We start from the raw sequence: 17,498 nt of genomic DNA on the forward strand, positions 1-17,498 counted from the left end.
CTGCTGACCTCATACCTGCTAAGTATCTTCAAATAGCAGCTAAATGTATTGCTTACCCTATCTCTATCCTAATTAATAGAACCATCACTGAAAGCACCATTCCATCCATCTGGAAAGTCTCACATATAATTCCCTTACACAAAGATGGCAACTCAACAGAACTTTCTAACTATTGTCCAATTGCCCTACTCTCTCCCATAGCTAAAATCATGGAAAAATGCATCCATCGCCAACTGCTATAACACCTCCTCCAAAATAACCTTTTAGCTAGCTCTCAATACGGCTTCCGACCTTTCCATAGTACCACTACAGCCCTCCTATCATTTTCTGACATTAATAAAAACCATAACAATAACACCCTGTCCTCTGCTATCTTTATAGATCTTTCAAAAGCATTTGATATGGTTAACCACCACCTACTACTGAATATACTTAAGTCACTTTCACTCAATAGTCAAGCTCTACAGTGGTTCAAGTCCTACTTAGATAACAGGCAACAGGCAGTACTCTGGGACAACACTCTATCTTCACACCTTCCTGTCTCCCTTGGTGTACCCCAAGGTTCTATTCTGGGCCCTCTTCTATTCTCTATCTTCATAAACGATCTGTCTACTAGTATCCCACATGCTGTATCCATTCAATATGCAGATGACTCCACTTTAATTTCCTCAGCTACTGAACTGTCTGAACTGCAGTCCCTCACCCAAAATGTCTTTGAGCTTGTTGAGGACTGGTTTTTACAGTGTTGCCTCCTCCTTAACCCCAAAAAGACTAAACTACTCCTGTTTACTCCCACACTCTAAGTCCACCTCACTTCACTTCACTATTAGATCTAAAAATAGTACAGTTATATCCCCTGACACAACCACTAAACTCTAAGGAGTGTCAATTGACAACAACCTTAACTACGTTACTCATATTAACACCACAATAAAATCAGTTAACTGAAAACTAGGCTCCCTCTATAGAATTAAACCTTTCCTTACTCCCATAGCTAGAACTTCTATTGCCCACACCCACCTCATCTCAACACTCTTTTATGCCTCCCCTATATACACAAATCTATCAAAAAGTAACCTCAACAAGCTGGCAATCTCCTACAATAATATTGCCAGATTTGCTACTGGCTCCCTTATCAGATCCCATCACTGCCAAAATCTGAAACAACTGGGTTGGCTGGAACTGCAGAACCAAATTCTACTTCACCAACTAGCTATTACCCATAAAACCCTTTATCATCATAGTAACACACCAATTCTCACAAGTCTAATCTGCCCATATAAAAATCTTACAAACCTATGCTCTGCAAACAAGCTACTCATCTCTACTCAAAAATCTAACAATAAAGCAGGAGAATCTCTTTTCGCTAACACTGCAGGCAAAAGCTGGAACCTACTTCCTTGTGAACTTACATATCTTTCTTCAACTTCACTATTTAAAAAGAATCTCAAATCATACCTTACAACCCACTGGCTATGTCCCTGTACTAATCCCGACTAGAGTATCTCTCACTGTCAGTCTAGCCCAACATCATTTTACATCTCTCTTTCTTCAGCTTTAAGGCCATAACCTTCCAAGCTTACTTATTGTACTTATGAACAACAGAATTGGCCATCTTACCATCTTATCATTCAGTTACTACCCTTCAACTAATTCTTCCAATCCCTTTTTAAGTAGCTTGTTCTCTTGATCCTGCTTATTACTTTGCTTTGGGTGTCTACCGCATACTTCTAAATCCTTTTCTCTCTTCTCATAGTGAAAAAAAAAATTGTTGTTATCATGGAACTCCTGTTATTGTCTAAAAAGCTGTCTGTAATTAATGTTTATGTTCTGTTTGTGTCTGTCTTCTATGCGGAGCTTTTCGCCCTAGGCCTGCACTGAAAATGGACATATATCCAGCTAGACTAGCCCAGTCAACAAATGTAAAATAAAATAAATAAATAAATGTTTCCACTGTCTCACCAGAGAGTGACAGAACCATTAAGGGACATAGAGACACAGCCACAAAGCCAACTTCAATAGGTTCATAGGTAGGTACTAGGCTATTGGCCCTAGGGCCTATATAAGCCTAGCCAAAAATGTACCCTGGCTTTTGCCACCCAAGAAAATTATTTTCCTGTGCTCCTGTCGAGCAGAGCCACAGAATTGATCCCTGGGGTGAATTTCCTACTTCCCATCCAATCATCAAGATTTTTCTTGAAGAGTGCTAATGAGGAGCTCTGTTTCACATAGATAGGTAGTCTGTTCCAGAGTAGGGGAAGTCTCTGGGACAGGAATCTATCCCTCCAGCATGTTCTGTTTATTGGGGTGACAAGGTTTAGGTAAAAAGCATTATAATAATAAACCTGTTATATTTGGCTTTAAAGAATGTTTTGCTTTATTTGAAACATTGCAAAATACCACAGTACACACACACACACACACAAAAATCACCCACTCACTGATGTAGCTATACTATTAAGGCTTGTATTTATCAGGCTGTGGATTGTGATTCACTACTGAGACTAAACAGAAATTCCTTAAGATTCCAAGAGCAGGATAAGTTATTTCTTACACTTATTTCATTGAATTGCACTTCTGTAACGCTTATAAGTCTGCTATACAGTTAATCTACTACATTTTGCACTGTTATAAAGCTTTTTTTACTGTTTCACTGCATTTATGTACTGTTTTATACTGTTTTAACTGTATTTTTCATTGCTAGATACTGTTTCATTACTCTAGTTGCATGTTTACTGAATTACGTAACTGTAAACTGCTTTTTCATACTGAGAGCTGTATTTTCTGTTTGTGAGTGCTCTTTCTATGCATTTATCGTGAGGTTTCTGTGTTCTGCTCAGGTGGCATAATCTTGATAGAGTCCTGCTGAGGTCCAGGCCTGGTAGTTTTGTTTGAGTTTCCTGTGTTTCTGCAGACATTTTCTGCAGATAGTCTGTTGTCTTCATTATTATTGAGAATAAAATGGTTTCCTGACCTTCTGTACCATGAGGGATTGGATAATAGCAGCGGCTAGTAGGACTGAGTAGTAATTCGATCTTCTTGATTCTTCCATCCTTTCTGGTATATAAACCCTGTGTCTGTAAAAGGCTGTGCTTGTATTATCAGGCTGTGGATTGTGATTCATTACTGAGACTAAACAAAAATTCCTTAAGATTCCAAGAGCAGGAAAAGTTATTTCTTACACTTATTTCATTGAATTGCACTTCTGTAACGCTTATAATGTGCCAATCTTCTACATTTTGCACTGTTATAAAGCTTTTTTTACTGTTTCACTGCATTTATGTACTGTTTTATACTGCTTTAACTCTATTTTTCATTGCTAGATATTGTTTCATTGCACTAGTTGCAAGTTTACCAAATTACTTAACTGTAAACTGCTTTTTCATACTGAGAGTTGTATTTTCTGTTTGTGAGTGCTCTATCTATGCTTTTCTGTGCATTTTTGATTTTTTTGAGGTTTCTGTGTTCTAGTCAGGTATCATATAACTCATTTGTTTTCAGTTAAAAGCATTCTCTATTGTTGTCTTGCTCCTTTATCTGTTTAAAACTTTCATTTAGTGGCTACAGCGAGTAGCTGTAATAGTGTGCATTACTATAATTGCATTTTTATTCAATTACTAAACTGTAAGCTGCTTTTTCATACTAAGACTTGCATTTTCTCTTTGTGAGTGCTCTTTCTATGCATTTATTGTGAGGTTTCTGTGTTCTGCTCAGGTGGCATAATCTTGATAGAGGCCTGGTGATGTCCAGGCCTGGTAGTTTTGTTTGTTGAGTTCCCTGTGTTTCTGGCAGACATTTTCTGCTGATAGTCTGTTGTCTTCATTATTATTGAGAGTAACAGGGTTTCCTGACCTTCTGTAGCACTACTGATTGGATAATAGCAGGGGCTAGTAGGACTGAGTAGTAATTCGATCTTCTTGATTCTTCCATCCTGTCTGGTATATAAACCCACTGTCTGTAAAAGGTTGTACTTGTATTTATCAGGCTGTGGACTGTGATTCATTACTGAGACTAAATAGAAATGCCTTAAGATTCCAAGAGCAGGATAAGTTATTTCTTACACATTTCATTGAATTGCACTTCTGTAACTCTTATAATGGTGCTATACAGTTGATCTACTACATTTTGCACTTTTAAAAAGCTTTTTTTTACTGTTTCACTGCATTTATGTACTGTTTTATACTGTTTGAACTGTATTTTTCATTACTAGATACTGTTTCATTACTCTAGTTGCATGTTTACAGAATTACTTAACTGTAAACTGCTTTTTCATACTGAGAGTTGTATTTTCTGTTTGTGAGTGCTTTATCTGTGCTTTTCTGTGCATTTTTTATTTTTTGAGGTTTCTGTGTTCTAGTCAGGTATCATATAACTGATTTGTTTGCAGTTACAAGCATTCTCTAGAGTCTCCTTGCTCCTTTATCTGTTTAAAACTTTCATTTAATGGCTACAGCTAGTAGCTTGATGGCTTTGCCTCATGTACACAGACAACCCTCTCCTCCTACCACCCAACACTACAACCTGTGAGAGATGCACTTATCTAGCCAAACTGGAGACAAAGCTCTCTCCAATCAAGACTGAACTTGACAGTCAAGAGGAGAAGGTAACCACTTGCACCACACCACACTCATCACATAGTCTCACTAAATCTACACCACCAAAATCCACACATAGAAACACAAAAACATTTGCGGAGACTCTCAATAATAATCTGCTCAAGCAACAGAGACCTCCAAAGCAGAAATGCAAGCAACCTCCACCCCCCCAACACAACCAAAATGGCACATAGCCTGCAGACTCAGTGTGCCACTCAACCACAGCCAGTAAGGCAAAACAACATACCCAACACACTAGTCATAGGTGACCCCATAGTCAGGCACACTGATGTCCCACTCACCAGGCTAAACAAGGAGAAGGTTACTGTCAGCTGCCTGTCGGGTGCCAGAATCCGTCACATAACCCACGCACTCAGGTCACTCCACAACAAGTACAAATATGACTTTGTCATTGTCCATGTTGGTGTGAATGACCTGAGATGTACCTCCCTGGACTACATGAAAAGAGACACAGAAGAGCTCTCCAATCTTGTAGCCCAGGCAGTTATGACCCTAGCCCTGAGTAGCATTCTGCCATCACCCAGAATGATGCCACAGTACAAGGACAAAATGATTGACTTTAACAATTGGCTAAGCTTCTGGTGCCATTCTAAAGGGATCCAGTATCTGTCTGCCTGGGATGACATGGTCGACAGACCACGATGCTTTGCCAGTGATGGCCTGCACCCATCACCCCTGGGATTCCGGATACTGGCTAAGGTTCTTGCCAGTTCTATAGTGCCTTCTTTAGACAAGGTTTAAATGACAAATTCACCACCATAACAGGAACAGGCAAGCAAAAACTGAGGATTAGGCTACTCAATGCTAGAAGTCTAAAGCTCAAAATGCACTCACTCGAGGCACTCCTTAAAATGGAGAATATCAATATCTGTGCAGTGACTGAGACCTGGTTCAAGGCTACAGAGAGCATCCCTGCACTACCAGGCTATAACTCATACTACACTTTTCGGCCATGTAACCTTGACCGGAACACCAAAGGTGGAGATGTGTCCATATTCATTAAGGATATCCACATCTCCAGGCTAGTTGTTCAGCATAATGCAGCCGAGGTTATCCAAGTGCAACTAACACTGGGCAAAACTGCAATCAAAATTGTAGCTTGCTACAGATCACTCACCATGCCCCAGGATTCCCACTCCTCTTTTCTTGATGTACTGGAAAATATTAGGGTTCAACCAAACACCCTGATAATGGGCGATTTCAACTACCCCACCATTAACTGGGAAAACTACTCATGTATCAACTCCTTCGCTCAATGCTTTCTGGAATTCATAAACTTCAATAGCCTGGATCAACTTATCCACACCCCCACCAGGGGCAACAATATCCTAGATCTAGTCATTACCAACATGAGTGACCGGTGTTCCTCACCTGAAGTCAACGCCTCATTGGTCCGATCCAGCCATAAGTTAATTACCCTAGATATCCACATCCTGCCCCCACCCCCCGCATTAAGGAAACCATGGTAAAAAATTTCTCCAAAGCCAACTTCATGCTTCTTAAGACAGAAGTGGTGAACTTCATGACACCCATGCAGATGGACAATACAGCTACAACTACTGAATCCTACACAATTGCACTTTATAAGCACTTACATGAGTGCATGGATCGTGCTATCCAAAACAGAACCAAGATGCTATCCTCCAAAAAAAGGAAGCCAATCTGGTGGTCCCCTGCCATAAACAAACTGTACAACAGAAGTAAGAAACTGTTGCAAAAGAGAGTAAAATCCCATGAGTGGAGGAGCTCCCTGGTCAGCCTCAGTAAGAAGCTGCAATCCCTGATAAAATCCTCCAAAGCCAGTTACGAAAACAAAATCACCACTGATTCTAAAGACAACCACAAAGCATTCTATAGCTATGTCAAGAATCTCAATGGCAACACTCTGATCTTCTCTGAGTTACAGCACAATGGCACTAAATATACAGACCCAACTGATATTGCCAACATCCTGGCAGATAGGTTTAGTGCTAACTTTACCCCGCTCTCACCCCCTAAAGAGCCCATCTCTATACCGGACGAATGCAAAGTTCCTGTAATCACGGCTGCACAGGTAAAAACCACACTCTCCAAAGCCAAGAACACAGCATCCATGGGACCAGACAACATCCCAGGCTGCGTTCTACATGAACTACAGAACGAACTGGCACCCCACCTAAGTACCATGTTCAATCACAGCCTCACCTCAGGCTTTGTGCCTGCTGAATGGCGCACAGCAACGGTTATCCCACTCCACAAGGGGGGAGCCACCATGGACCCTGGGAACTACCGCCCCATTAGCCTGATGAGCCTGGTCTGCAAGGCCATGGAACGTATCATCATGGAACTTATAAACAAAGACAATGGTAATCTCCAAACTCTGAACCCCACCCAGTTTGAGTTTGTAAAAGGCAGATCATGTCTCCTAAACCTGATAGACTTCTTTGAAGCAGTCAGCAAAGCCGTAGACAAGGGTAAGGTAGTTCACACAGCCTATCTAGATCTTGCCAAGGCTTTCGACACCATCCCCCACTCTGGAAGTATAGATAAACTCACTAAACTAGGTATAAATCCCTATGTCACAAGACGGGTTATCAACTGGCTCACTGACAGAACCCACACTGTGAAAGTAGCAGACTCCAAATCCGACTTCAGACCAGTGACAGGTGGAGTACCACAAGGTTCAGTCCTGGGTCCTCTCCTGTTTGGTATCTACTTCTCTGAAGTAGAGGCTAACACATAAGGTCTTTGGCTAATGAAGTTCGCAGATGACTGCAAACTAGGAGCCATAATAGAAACTCCTAACAATGTGGACATCCTACAAAAGGGCCTCACTGAGACAGATGCCTGGTGTCAAAGCCGTGGCCTCAAGCTCAATGCCAAAAAGTGCACTGTCATCCCCTTTGGTAAAAACTCAGTACCCATGAACTACAACATAGGTGGTAGTATACTTAACACTGAAAGTGTGATAAGATACCTTGGGACACAGGTGAACAGTAGTCTCTCCTTTGATAATCACATCGCCACAGTAGTCAGGAAATCCTTCTACATGACACACCTCATCAGAAAAGGTTTCTCATCCAGAAAAAAGAGGTCATTGTTCCTCTCTACTCATCACTCATTAGACCCATTATAGAGTACAACGCCCCTTTTGGTATGTACCTCACAAGACATCTACAACAACTGGAAAGGCCGCAGAAATACCTCACAAACAGGATTACCGGTCTCAAACAGATGCCCTACCCAGACCGTCTCAAAAAACTCCAGCTTTACTGCATCGCATATCGCCTACTCAGAGGTGATCTCTGCCTAACATACAAAGCTATGTCAAACCCAGAGCTGTTGGACATGCTCCACTTAAAGAAATCCCAATCCCGCCGAGCTACATGCTCTAGGGACCTAAATCTTTTCACCACAATAAACAGAACATGCCAGAGGGATAGATTCCTGTCCCAGAGACTTCCCATACTCTGGAATAAACTACCTATCTATATCAAACAAAGCTCCTCATTAGCACTCTTCAAGAAAAATCTTGATGATTGGATGGGAAATAGGAAATTCACCCCAGGGATCACCTCTGTGGCTCTGCTCGACAGTGGCACAGGAAAATTATTTTCTTGAGTGGCAAAAGCCAGGGTACCTTTTTGGCTGGGCTTGTATAGGCCCCAGGGTTGATAGCCTAGTACCTACCTATGAACCTATGAACCTTTGCAGTTGCCCGCCTATACTGTATATTTGATCTGGGATACTCCTCTCAGTCTAGTGTCATTAGTTCATTCTACCTAACAGCGAGAGAACATTTTTGAAGGCCAACCCACTTAGATTCTTAACCAGCTTTCTCCTTTTCCACGTTACTAAAAAAAAACATGATAAGCTTGTTTCTCCCTTTCCTGTAATAAGTCTACTCCAGATACAGATTTGTTGTATCCATGAGTGTTTGTAAGCTCCTGAGGCCCCAAGCCTTTCTGTGCTGGAGGGACGCCTTCTAGTTTGTCAGTGGTAGTGGTAAGCACTAGGTAACCTATCTATCACATAAGGAGTGGTTTCTGGTCCAGAAATTATATTTATTGGCCGTTTGAGCAGTTTTTCCATCTCTCTCAACTTTCTGATTTAAAAGCCCACATTTGCACTTGTTTTCCCCTTTCCTGTAACTATAGTCCAGATACAGATTTGTTGTATCCAGAACTGTTTGTAAGCTCCTGAGCCCTCCCTGACCCAAGCCTTTCTGTGTTGGAGGGAAGCCGTCTAGCTTATCAATGGGAATGATAAGCCCTAGGTAACCTATCTACTACATAAGGATTGGTTTCTGGGCCCAGAAATTGTAATTATTGGCTGTATATGCACCTTAGAATAAAATGTGCCTGTTATGTATTACCGTGCAGCTCTGAGGCCCCCCCCCCCATCATCTCTGCCAATAGGCTGATGTCATTGGACACATATGTTCTCTGGATTAAAGGTTTGCTGCTGCTGTCTGCATATTAGGCTTGCAAATTTCCTGCACTTGGAGAAACGATAGATGGATGGGCTGCAACAGCAGGATTACTGTAGGCAAAGGACATGGTGTGTGTGTGTGTGTGTGTGTGTGTGTGTGTGTGTGTGTGTGTGTGTGTGTGTGTGTGTGTGTGTGTGTGTGTGTATGTATGAGGAGGAAATGATGTAGGGAAGTGTGTGTGTGTGTGTGTGTGTGTGTGTGTGTGTGTGTGTGTGTGTGTGTGTGTGTGTGTGTGTGTGTATGTATGAGGAGGAAATGATGTAGGGAAGTGTGTGTGTGTGTGTGTGTGTGTGTGTGTGTGTGTGTGTGTGTGTGTGTGTGTGTGTGTGTGTGTGTATTGCCTCACTAATGACAGAGGGGCAATATTTTACTTAAAGACTAAAATACTGTCCTCCTGTCATTATTACAATGCTTTTTATTGAAATTGGCTTAGCAAGCTCAGCAATACTCTATCCACAACATATATGACAGGTATCCTACCAGCTGACATTAGTGATCACTCTCTAACTTATATAATTCGACATAAGACTAATATCACCAGTCCCTCAACTTTTAGAACTTCTCATTGCAATAAACATTTTAACCCAGAACACTTCCAGAATGAACTGAGTGTATGCAAATGGTCACCCTTAAAACACCTCCAACTAGATGAAGCAGTGGCATATTTTAACTCTAAGTTCCTTGAAATCTTGGATTTCCATGCCCCCTTTCCTACTCTTAGGAAAAGTACCAAAACTGCTCCTTGGCTTAAGAAGGAAACAAAGCAAAAGATTCTACTAAGAAACAAATTTTGGGCCAAATGGCGTACCTCTAAAACCCCATCAGACCATCTAAAATGTAAACAGCTTAGAAACTCAACTAAAGCATCAATACTACTGGACAAAAAAAACTTCTTCTTTCAACTTCAACATTCCAATCAACAAAGTCCACAAAAATTCTGGTCAGGAATCAATAGACTATTACATCCAGGCAACTCTAAACAACCAACCCCACCTGGAATCATTAGCAATACTCCCAAACAAATTGCTGATTCCTTCAATACCTTCTTCACTGAAGCTATCCAGTCACTTGCTAACTCTTTACCTCCTGTATCCTCGAATCTTTCCTCATACTTAAATAACTTACCAACCACTTTCCAACTCCAACCTGTGCCTACATCCCTTATGTGTACTCTCCTTCAAAAACTTAAACCCTCTACCCCCTCTGCTGACCTCATACCTGCTAAGTATCTTCAAATAGCAGCTAAATGTATTGCTTACCCTATCTCTATCCTAATTAATAGAACCATCACTGAAAGCACCATTCCATCCATCTGGAAAGTCTCACATATAATTCCCTTACACAAAGATGGCAACTCAACAGAACTTTCTAACTATTGTCCAATTGCCCTACTCTCTCCCATAGCTAAAATCATGGAAAAATGTGTCCATCGCCAACTGCTAGAACACCTCCTCCAAAATAACCTTTTAGCTAGCTCTCAATACGGCTTCCGACCTTTCCATAGTACCACTACAGCCCTCCTATCATTTTCTGACTACATTAATAAAAACCATAACAATAACACCCTGTCCTCTGCTATCTTGATAGATCTTTCAAAAGCATTTTATATGGTTAACCACCACCTACTACTGAATATACTTAAGTCACTTTCACTCAATAGTCAAGCTCTACAGTGGTTCAAGTCCTACTTAGATAACAGGCAACAGGCAGTACTCTGGGACAACACTCTATCTTCACAACTTCCTGTCTCCCTTGGTGTACCTCAAGGTTCTGTTCTGGGCCCTCTTCTATTCTCTATCTTCATAAACGATCTATCTACTAGTATCCCACATGCTGTATCCATTCAATACGCAGATGACTCCACTTTAACCTCCTCAGCTACTGAACTGTCTGAACTGCAGTCCCTCACCCAAAATGTCTTTGAGCTTGTTGAGGACTGGTTTTTACAGTGTTGCCTCCTCCTTAACCCCAAAAAGACTAAACTACTCCTGTTTACTCACACCCTCAAGTCCACCTCACTTCACTTCACTATTAGATCTAAAAATAGTACAGTTATATCCCCTGACACAACCACTAAACTCTAAGAAGTGTCAATTGACCACAACCTTAACTATGTTACTCATATTAACACCACAATAAAATCAGTTATCTGAAAACTAGGCTTCCTCTATAGAATTAAACCTTTCCTTACTCCCATAGCTAGAACTTCTATTGCCCACACCCACCTCATCTCAACACTCTTTTATGCCTCCCCTATATACACAAATCTATCAAAAAGTAACCTCAGCAAGCTGGCAATCTCGTACAATAATATTGCCAGATTTGCTACTGGCTCCCTTATCAGATCCCATCACTGCCAAAATCTGAAACAACTGGGTTGGCTGGAACTGAATAGAAGTAAAAATCCAATACTGCACCAAAGTCCTAACACACGAACCAGCCAACGAAATAGAATAAAAACGGTGTAGGACACTGCTAAACTGTATCACTTTTATTGCATAAAAACACAAGATAAAACACAAGATGAGCGCTTTCGGGATATTCCCTTCATCAGATACTATTCTCATAAAACAAACACTTTTTAAAATAATGAATAGCCAATAACAGTCAATGAAAAACCCGCCTATTTTGGAGGGTGGGTTTCACAGGAATCACATCATTAAGCCCTGGTTTCCTACTAGCCAGCAGCTCAATTATCCACCTGGATTCAGTTAACTCTGTTAAGTGCTTCAGATTGCCTCCTCTATTATTCACCTTAACATTTACAATGGCCCTAAAAGTAAAACTATGGGGGTAGGATAGTCCATCACATGTCTACTTAAGGCATTATTTATATCATTATTCCTTATACAGGACAAATGTTGCAAAATCCTTTGCTTAAACATTTGATTGGTCTTACCCACATAAAAACTGGGGCATTGGACACATTCTGCCAGATAAACAATATCTGTGGTACGACATGTTGCTCTGCCTGGAAAAATAAACTTCCTATGTGTAACTGGGTGTTCGAAATCAGATGATCTCTTTATATATGAACAGGCTTTACAACCTCCACAAGGGGCTGTTCCTGTTGATGTAACTATTATTTTATTTTCATTTATTTTCTCTCTACAAAGTAGGTCCTTGAGGTTTTTATTCCTCTTGTACCTAAATCTAGGATATGTACCTACTACTCTACTTATACGTTCATCACCCATTAAAATGTTCCAATTTTTACGAACAATCTCACAAACATCACCAACATTCCCACTGTAAGTGAGCATTAATTCAGGACCATATTGCTTCTTCGAATCACCTGTAGGGGTGGCAGTATTCCGTGTATCACGTTCTATCCAAGGTTTATACTTGGTACTACGAAAACTTCTACTATGATCTATAACCCTATCCACCACCTTACCCTGATAACCCCTCTGTAATAAACATCCCTTTAACTTGGACAATTCTGTTTCGTAAACTTCATCATCCAGGCATAATCTTGAAACCCTGCTGGCTTGCCCTTGTATTATGTAGGTGTACGTGCATACTATCATAAGCTAATAACGTGTTTCTCCAACAATCTTTTCTGAAAAGTCTTGATGCAAAACCCCCGTCATTCTGTTCTATATGGACATCTAAAAAATCTATGGAATGGAAGGAAGATTCCACCTGAAATTTGAAAAAGGTGGTTGTCGTATGCAGAAATTCTACAAACTGATGTAATAGATCCACATCCCCTTCCCACAGGATGAAGACGTCATCCACAAAACGTACATACATCTTGATGTACACCTTCCATATCTCATTACCCAGTACATGTATCTGTTCCCATTGCGATAAAACAAGATTAGCATCTTTCAAGGACCTTCTGGCAACAGAAGATAAGATTAATCTAGTTAAGGAGTTGTTAATGTTGGTCATTGAAAATAATATTTTCTTAGGAGCTGACTCTGTTTACAAGCAGGCACAGGGGGTAGCTATGGGCACCCCCTGTGCCAATACATATGCTAATCTTGTTTTATCGCAATGGGAACAGATACATGTACTGGGTAATGAGATATGGAAGGTGTACATCAAGATGTATGTACGTTTTGTGGATGACGTCTTCATCCTGTGGGAAGGGGATGTGGATCTATTACATCAGTTTGTAGAATTTCTGCATACGACAACCACCTTTTTCAAATTTCAGGTGGAATCTTCCTTCCATTCCATAGATTTTTTAGATGTCCATATAGAACAGAATGACGGGGGTTTTGCATCAAGACTTTCCAGAAAAGATTGTTGGAGAAACACGTTATTAGCTTATGATATTATGCATCCACGTTACACGTACACCAACATAATACAAGGGCAAGCCAGCAGGGTTTCAAGATTATGCCTGGATGATGAAGTTTACGAAACAGAATTGTCCAAGTTAAAGGGATGTTTATTACAGAGGGGTTATCAGGGTAAGGTGGTGGATAGGGTTATAGATCATAGTAGAAGTTTTCGTAGTACCAAGTATAAACCTTGGATAGAACGTGATACACGGAATACTGCCACCCCTACAGGTGATTCGAAGAAGCAATATGGTCCTGAATTAATGTTCACTTACAGTGGGAATGTTGGTGATGTTTGTGAGATTGTTCGTAAAAATTGGAACATTTTAATGGGTGATGAACGTATAAGTAGAGTAGTAGGTACATATCCTAGATTTAGATACAAGAGGAATAAAAACCTCAAGGACCTACTTTGTAGAGAGAAAATAAATGAAAATAAAATAATAGTTACATCAACAGGAACAGCCCCTTGTGGAGGTTGTAAAGCCTGTTCATATATAAAGAGATCATCTGATTTCGAACACCCAGTTACACATAGGAAGTTTATTTTTCCAGGCAGAGCAACATGTCGTACCACAGATATTGTTTATCTGGCAGAATGTGTCCAATGCCCCAGTTTTTATGTGGGTAAGACCAATCAAATGTTTAAGCAAAGGATTTTGCAACATTTGTCCTGTATAAGGAATAATGATATAAATAATGCCTTAAGTAGACATGTGATGGACTATCCTACCCATAGTTTTACTTTTAGGGCCATTGTAAATGTTAAGGTGAATAATAGAGGAGGCAATCTGAAGCACTTAACAGAGTTAACTGAATCCAGGTGGATAATTGAGCTGCTGGCTAGTAGGAAACCAGGGCTTAATGATGTGATTCCTGTGAAACCCACCCTCCAAAATAGGCGGGTTTTTCATTGACTGTTATTGGCTATTCATTATTTTAAAAAGTGTTTGTTTTATGAGAATAGTATCTGATGAAGGGAATATCCCGAAAGTGCTCATCTTGTGTTTTATCTTGTGTTTTTATGCAATAAAAGTGATACAGTTTAGCAGTGTCCTACACCGTTTTTATTCTATTTCGTTGGCTGGAAGTGCAGAACCAAATTCTACTTCACCAACTAACTATTACCCATAAAACCCTTTATCATCATAGTAACACACCAATTCTCACAAGTCTAATCTGCCCATATAAAAATCTTACAAACCTATGCTCTGCAAACAAACTACTCATCTCTACTCAAAAATCTAACAATAAAGCAGGAGAATCTCTTTTCGCTAACACTGCACCCTACTTCCTGGAGAACTTACATATCTTTCTTCAACTTCACTATCTAAAAAGAATCTCAAATCATACCTTACAACCCACTGGCTATGTCCCTGTACTAACCCCGACTAGAGTATTTCTCACTGTCAGTCTAGCCCAACATCATTTTACATCTCTCTTTCTTCAGCTTTAAGGCCATAACCTTCCAAGCTTACTTATTGCACTTATGAACAACAGAATTGGCCATCTTACCATCTTATCATTCAGTTACTACCCTTCAACTAATTCTTCCAATACCTTTTTAAGTAGCTTGTTCTCTTGAGCCTGCTTATTACTTTGCTTTGGGTGTCTATCACATACTTCTAAATCCTTTTCTCTCTTCTCATAGTGAAAAAAAAAAAAATTTTGTTATCATGGAACTCCTGTTATTGTCTAAAAAGCTGTCTGTAATTAATGTTTATGTTCTGTTTGTGTCTGTCTTCTATGCGGAGCTTTTCGCCCTAGGCCTGTACTGAAAATGGACATATATCCAGCTAGACTAGCCCAGTCAACAAATGTAAAATAAAATAAATAAATAAATGTTTCCACTGTCTCACCAGAGAGTGACAGAACCATTAAGGGACTGAGAGACACAGCCACAAAGCCAACTTCAATAGGTTCATAGGTAGGTACTAGGCTATTGGCCCTAGGGCCTATATAAGCCTAGCCAAAAATGTACCCTGGCTTTTGCCACCCAAGAAAATTATTTTCCTGTGCTCCTGTCGAGCAGAGCCACAGAATTGATCCCTGGGGTGAATTTCCTATTTCCCATCCAATCATCAAGATTTTTCTTGAAGAGTGCTAATGAGGAGCTCTGTTTCACATAGATAGGTAGTCTGTTCCAGAGTATGGGAAGTCTCTGGGACAGGAATCTATCCCTCCAGCATGTTCTGTTTATTGTGGTGACAAGGTTTAGGTAAAAAGCATTATAATAATAAACCTGTTATATTTGGCTTTAAAGAATGTTTTGCTTTATTTGAAACATTGCAAAATACCACAGTACACACACACACACACACACACACACACACACACACACACACACACAAAAAAAAAAAATCACCCACCAACTGATGTAGATATACTATTAAGGCTTATATTTATCAGGCTGTGGATTGTGATTCACTACTGAGACTAAACAGAAATTCCTTAAGATTCCAAGAGCAGGATAAGTTATTTCTTACACTTATTTCATTGAATTGCACTTCTGTAACGCTTATAAGTCTGCAATACAGTTAATCTACTACATTTTGCACTGTTATAAAGCTTTTTTTACTGTTTCACTGCATTTATGTACTGTTTTATACTGTTTTAACTGTATTTTTCATTGCTAGATACTGTTTCATTACTCTAGTTGCATGTTTACTGAATTACGTAACTGTAAACTGCTTTTTCATACTGAAAGTTTTATTTTCTGTTTGTGAGTGCTCTATCCGTGCTTTTCTGTGCATTTTATTTTTTTTTTGAGGTTTCTGTGTTCTAGCCAGGTATCATATAACTGATTTGTTTGCAGTTAAAAGCATTTTCTAGAGTCTCCTTGCTCCTTTATCTGTTTAAAACTTTCATTTAGTGGCTACAGCTAGTAGCTGTAATAGTGTGCATTACTATAATTGCATTTTTATGTAATTACTAAACTGTAAACTGCTTTTTCATACTGAGACTTGTATTTTATCTTTGTGAGTGCTCTTTCTATGCATTTATCGTGAGGTTTCTGTGTTCTGCTCAGGTGGCATAATCTTGATAGAGTCCTGGTGAGGTCCAGGCCTGGTAGTTTTGTTTGAGTTTCCTGTGTTTCTGGCAGACATTTTCTGCAGATAGTCTGTTGTCTTCATTATTATTGAGAATAAAATGGTTTCCTGACCTTCTGTACCATGAGGGATTGGATAATAGCAGCGGCTAGTAGGACTGAGTAGTAATTCGATCTTCTTGATTCTTCCATCCTTTCTGGTATATAAACCCTGTGTCTGTAAAAGGCTGTGCTTGTATTATCAGGCTGTGGATTGTGATTCATTACTGAGACTAAACAAAAATTCCTTAAGATTCCAAGAGCAGGAAAAGTTATTTCTTACACTTATTTCATTGAATTGCACTTCTGTAACGCTTATAATGTGCCAATCTTCTACATTTTGCACTGTTATAAAGCTTTTTTTACTGTTTCACTGCATTTATGTACTGTTTTATACTGCTTTAACTCTATTTTTCATTGCTAGATACTGTTTCATTGCACTAGTTGCATGTTTACCAAATTACTTAACTGTAAACTGCTTTTTCATACTGAGAGTTGTATTTTCTGTTTGTGAGTGCTCTATCTATGCTTTTCTGTGCATTTTTGATTTTTTTGAGGTTTCTGTGTTCTAGTCAGGTATCATATAATTCATTTGTTTTCAGTTAAAAGCATTCTCTATTGTCGTCTTGCTCCTTTATCTGTTTAAAACTTTCATTTAGTGGCTACAGCTAGTAGCTGTAATAGTGTGCATTACTATAATTGCATTTTTATTTAATTACTAAACTGTAAACTGCTTTTTCATACTAAGACTTGCATTTTCTCTTTGTGAGTGTTCTTTCTATGCATTTATTGTGAGGTTTCTGTGTTCTGCTCAGGTGGCATAATCTTGATAGAGGCCTGGTGATGTCCAGGCCTGGTAGTTTTGTTTGTTGAGTTCCCTGTGTTTCTGGCAGACATTTTCTGCTGATAGTCTGTTGTCTTCATTATTATTGAGAGTAACAGGGTTTCCTGACCTTCTGTAGCACTACTGATTGGATAATAGCAGGGGCTAGTAGGACTGAGTAGTAATTCGATCTTCTTGATTCTTC

This window comes from Protopterus annectens, chromosome 3.part1 (genome assembly GCF_019279795.1).
Source record: "Protopterus annectens isolate FY-2018-M chromosome 3.part1, PAN1.0, whole genome shotgun sequence".
In the NCBI taxonomy this organism is placed as follows: Eukaryota; Metazoa; Chordata; order Ceratodontiformes; family Protopteridae; genus Protopterus; species Protopterus annectens.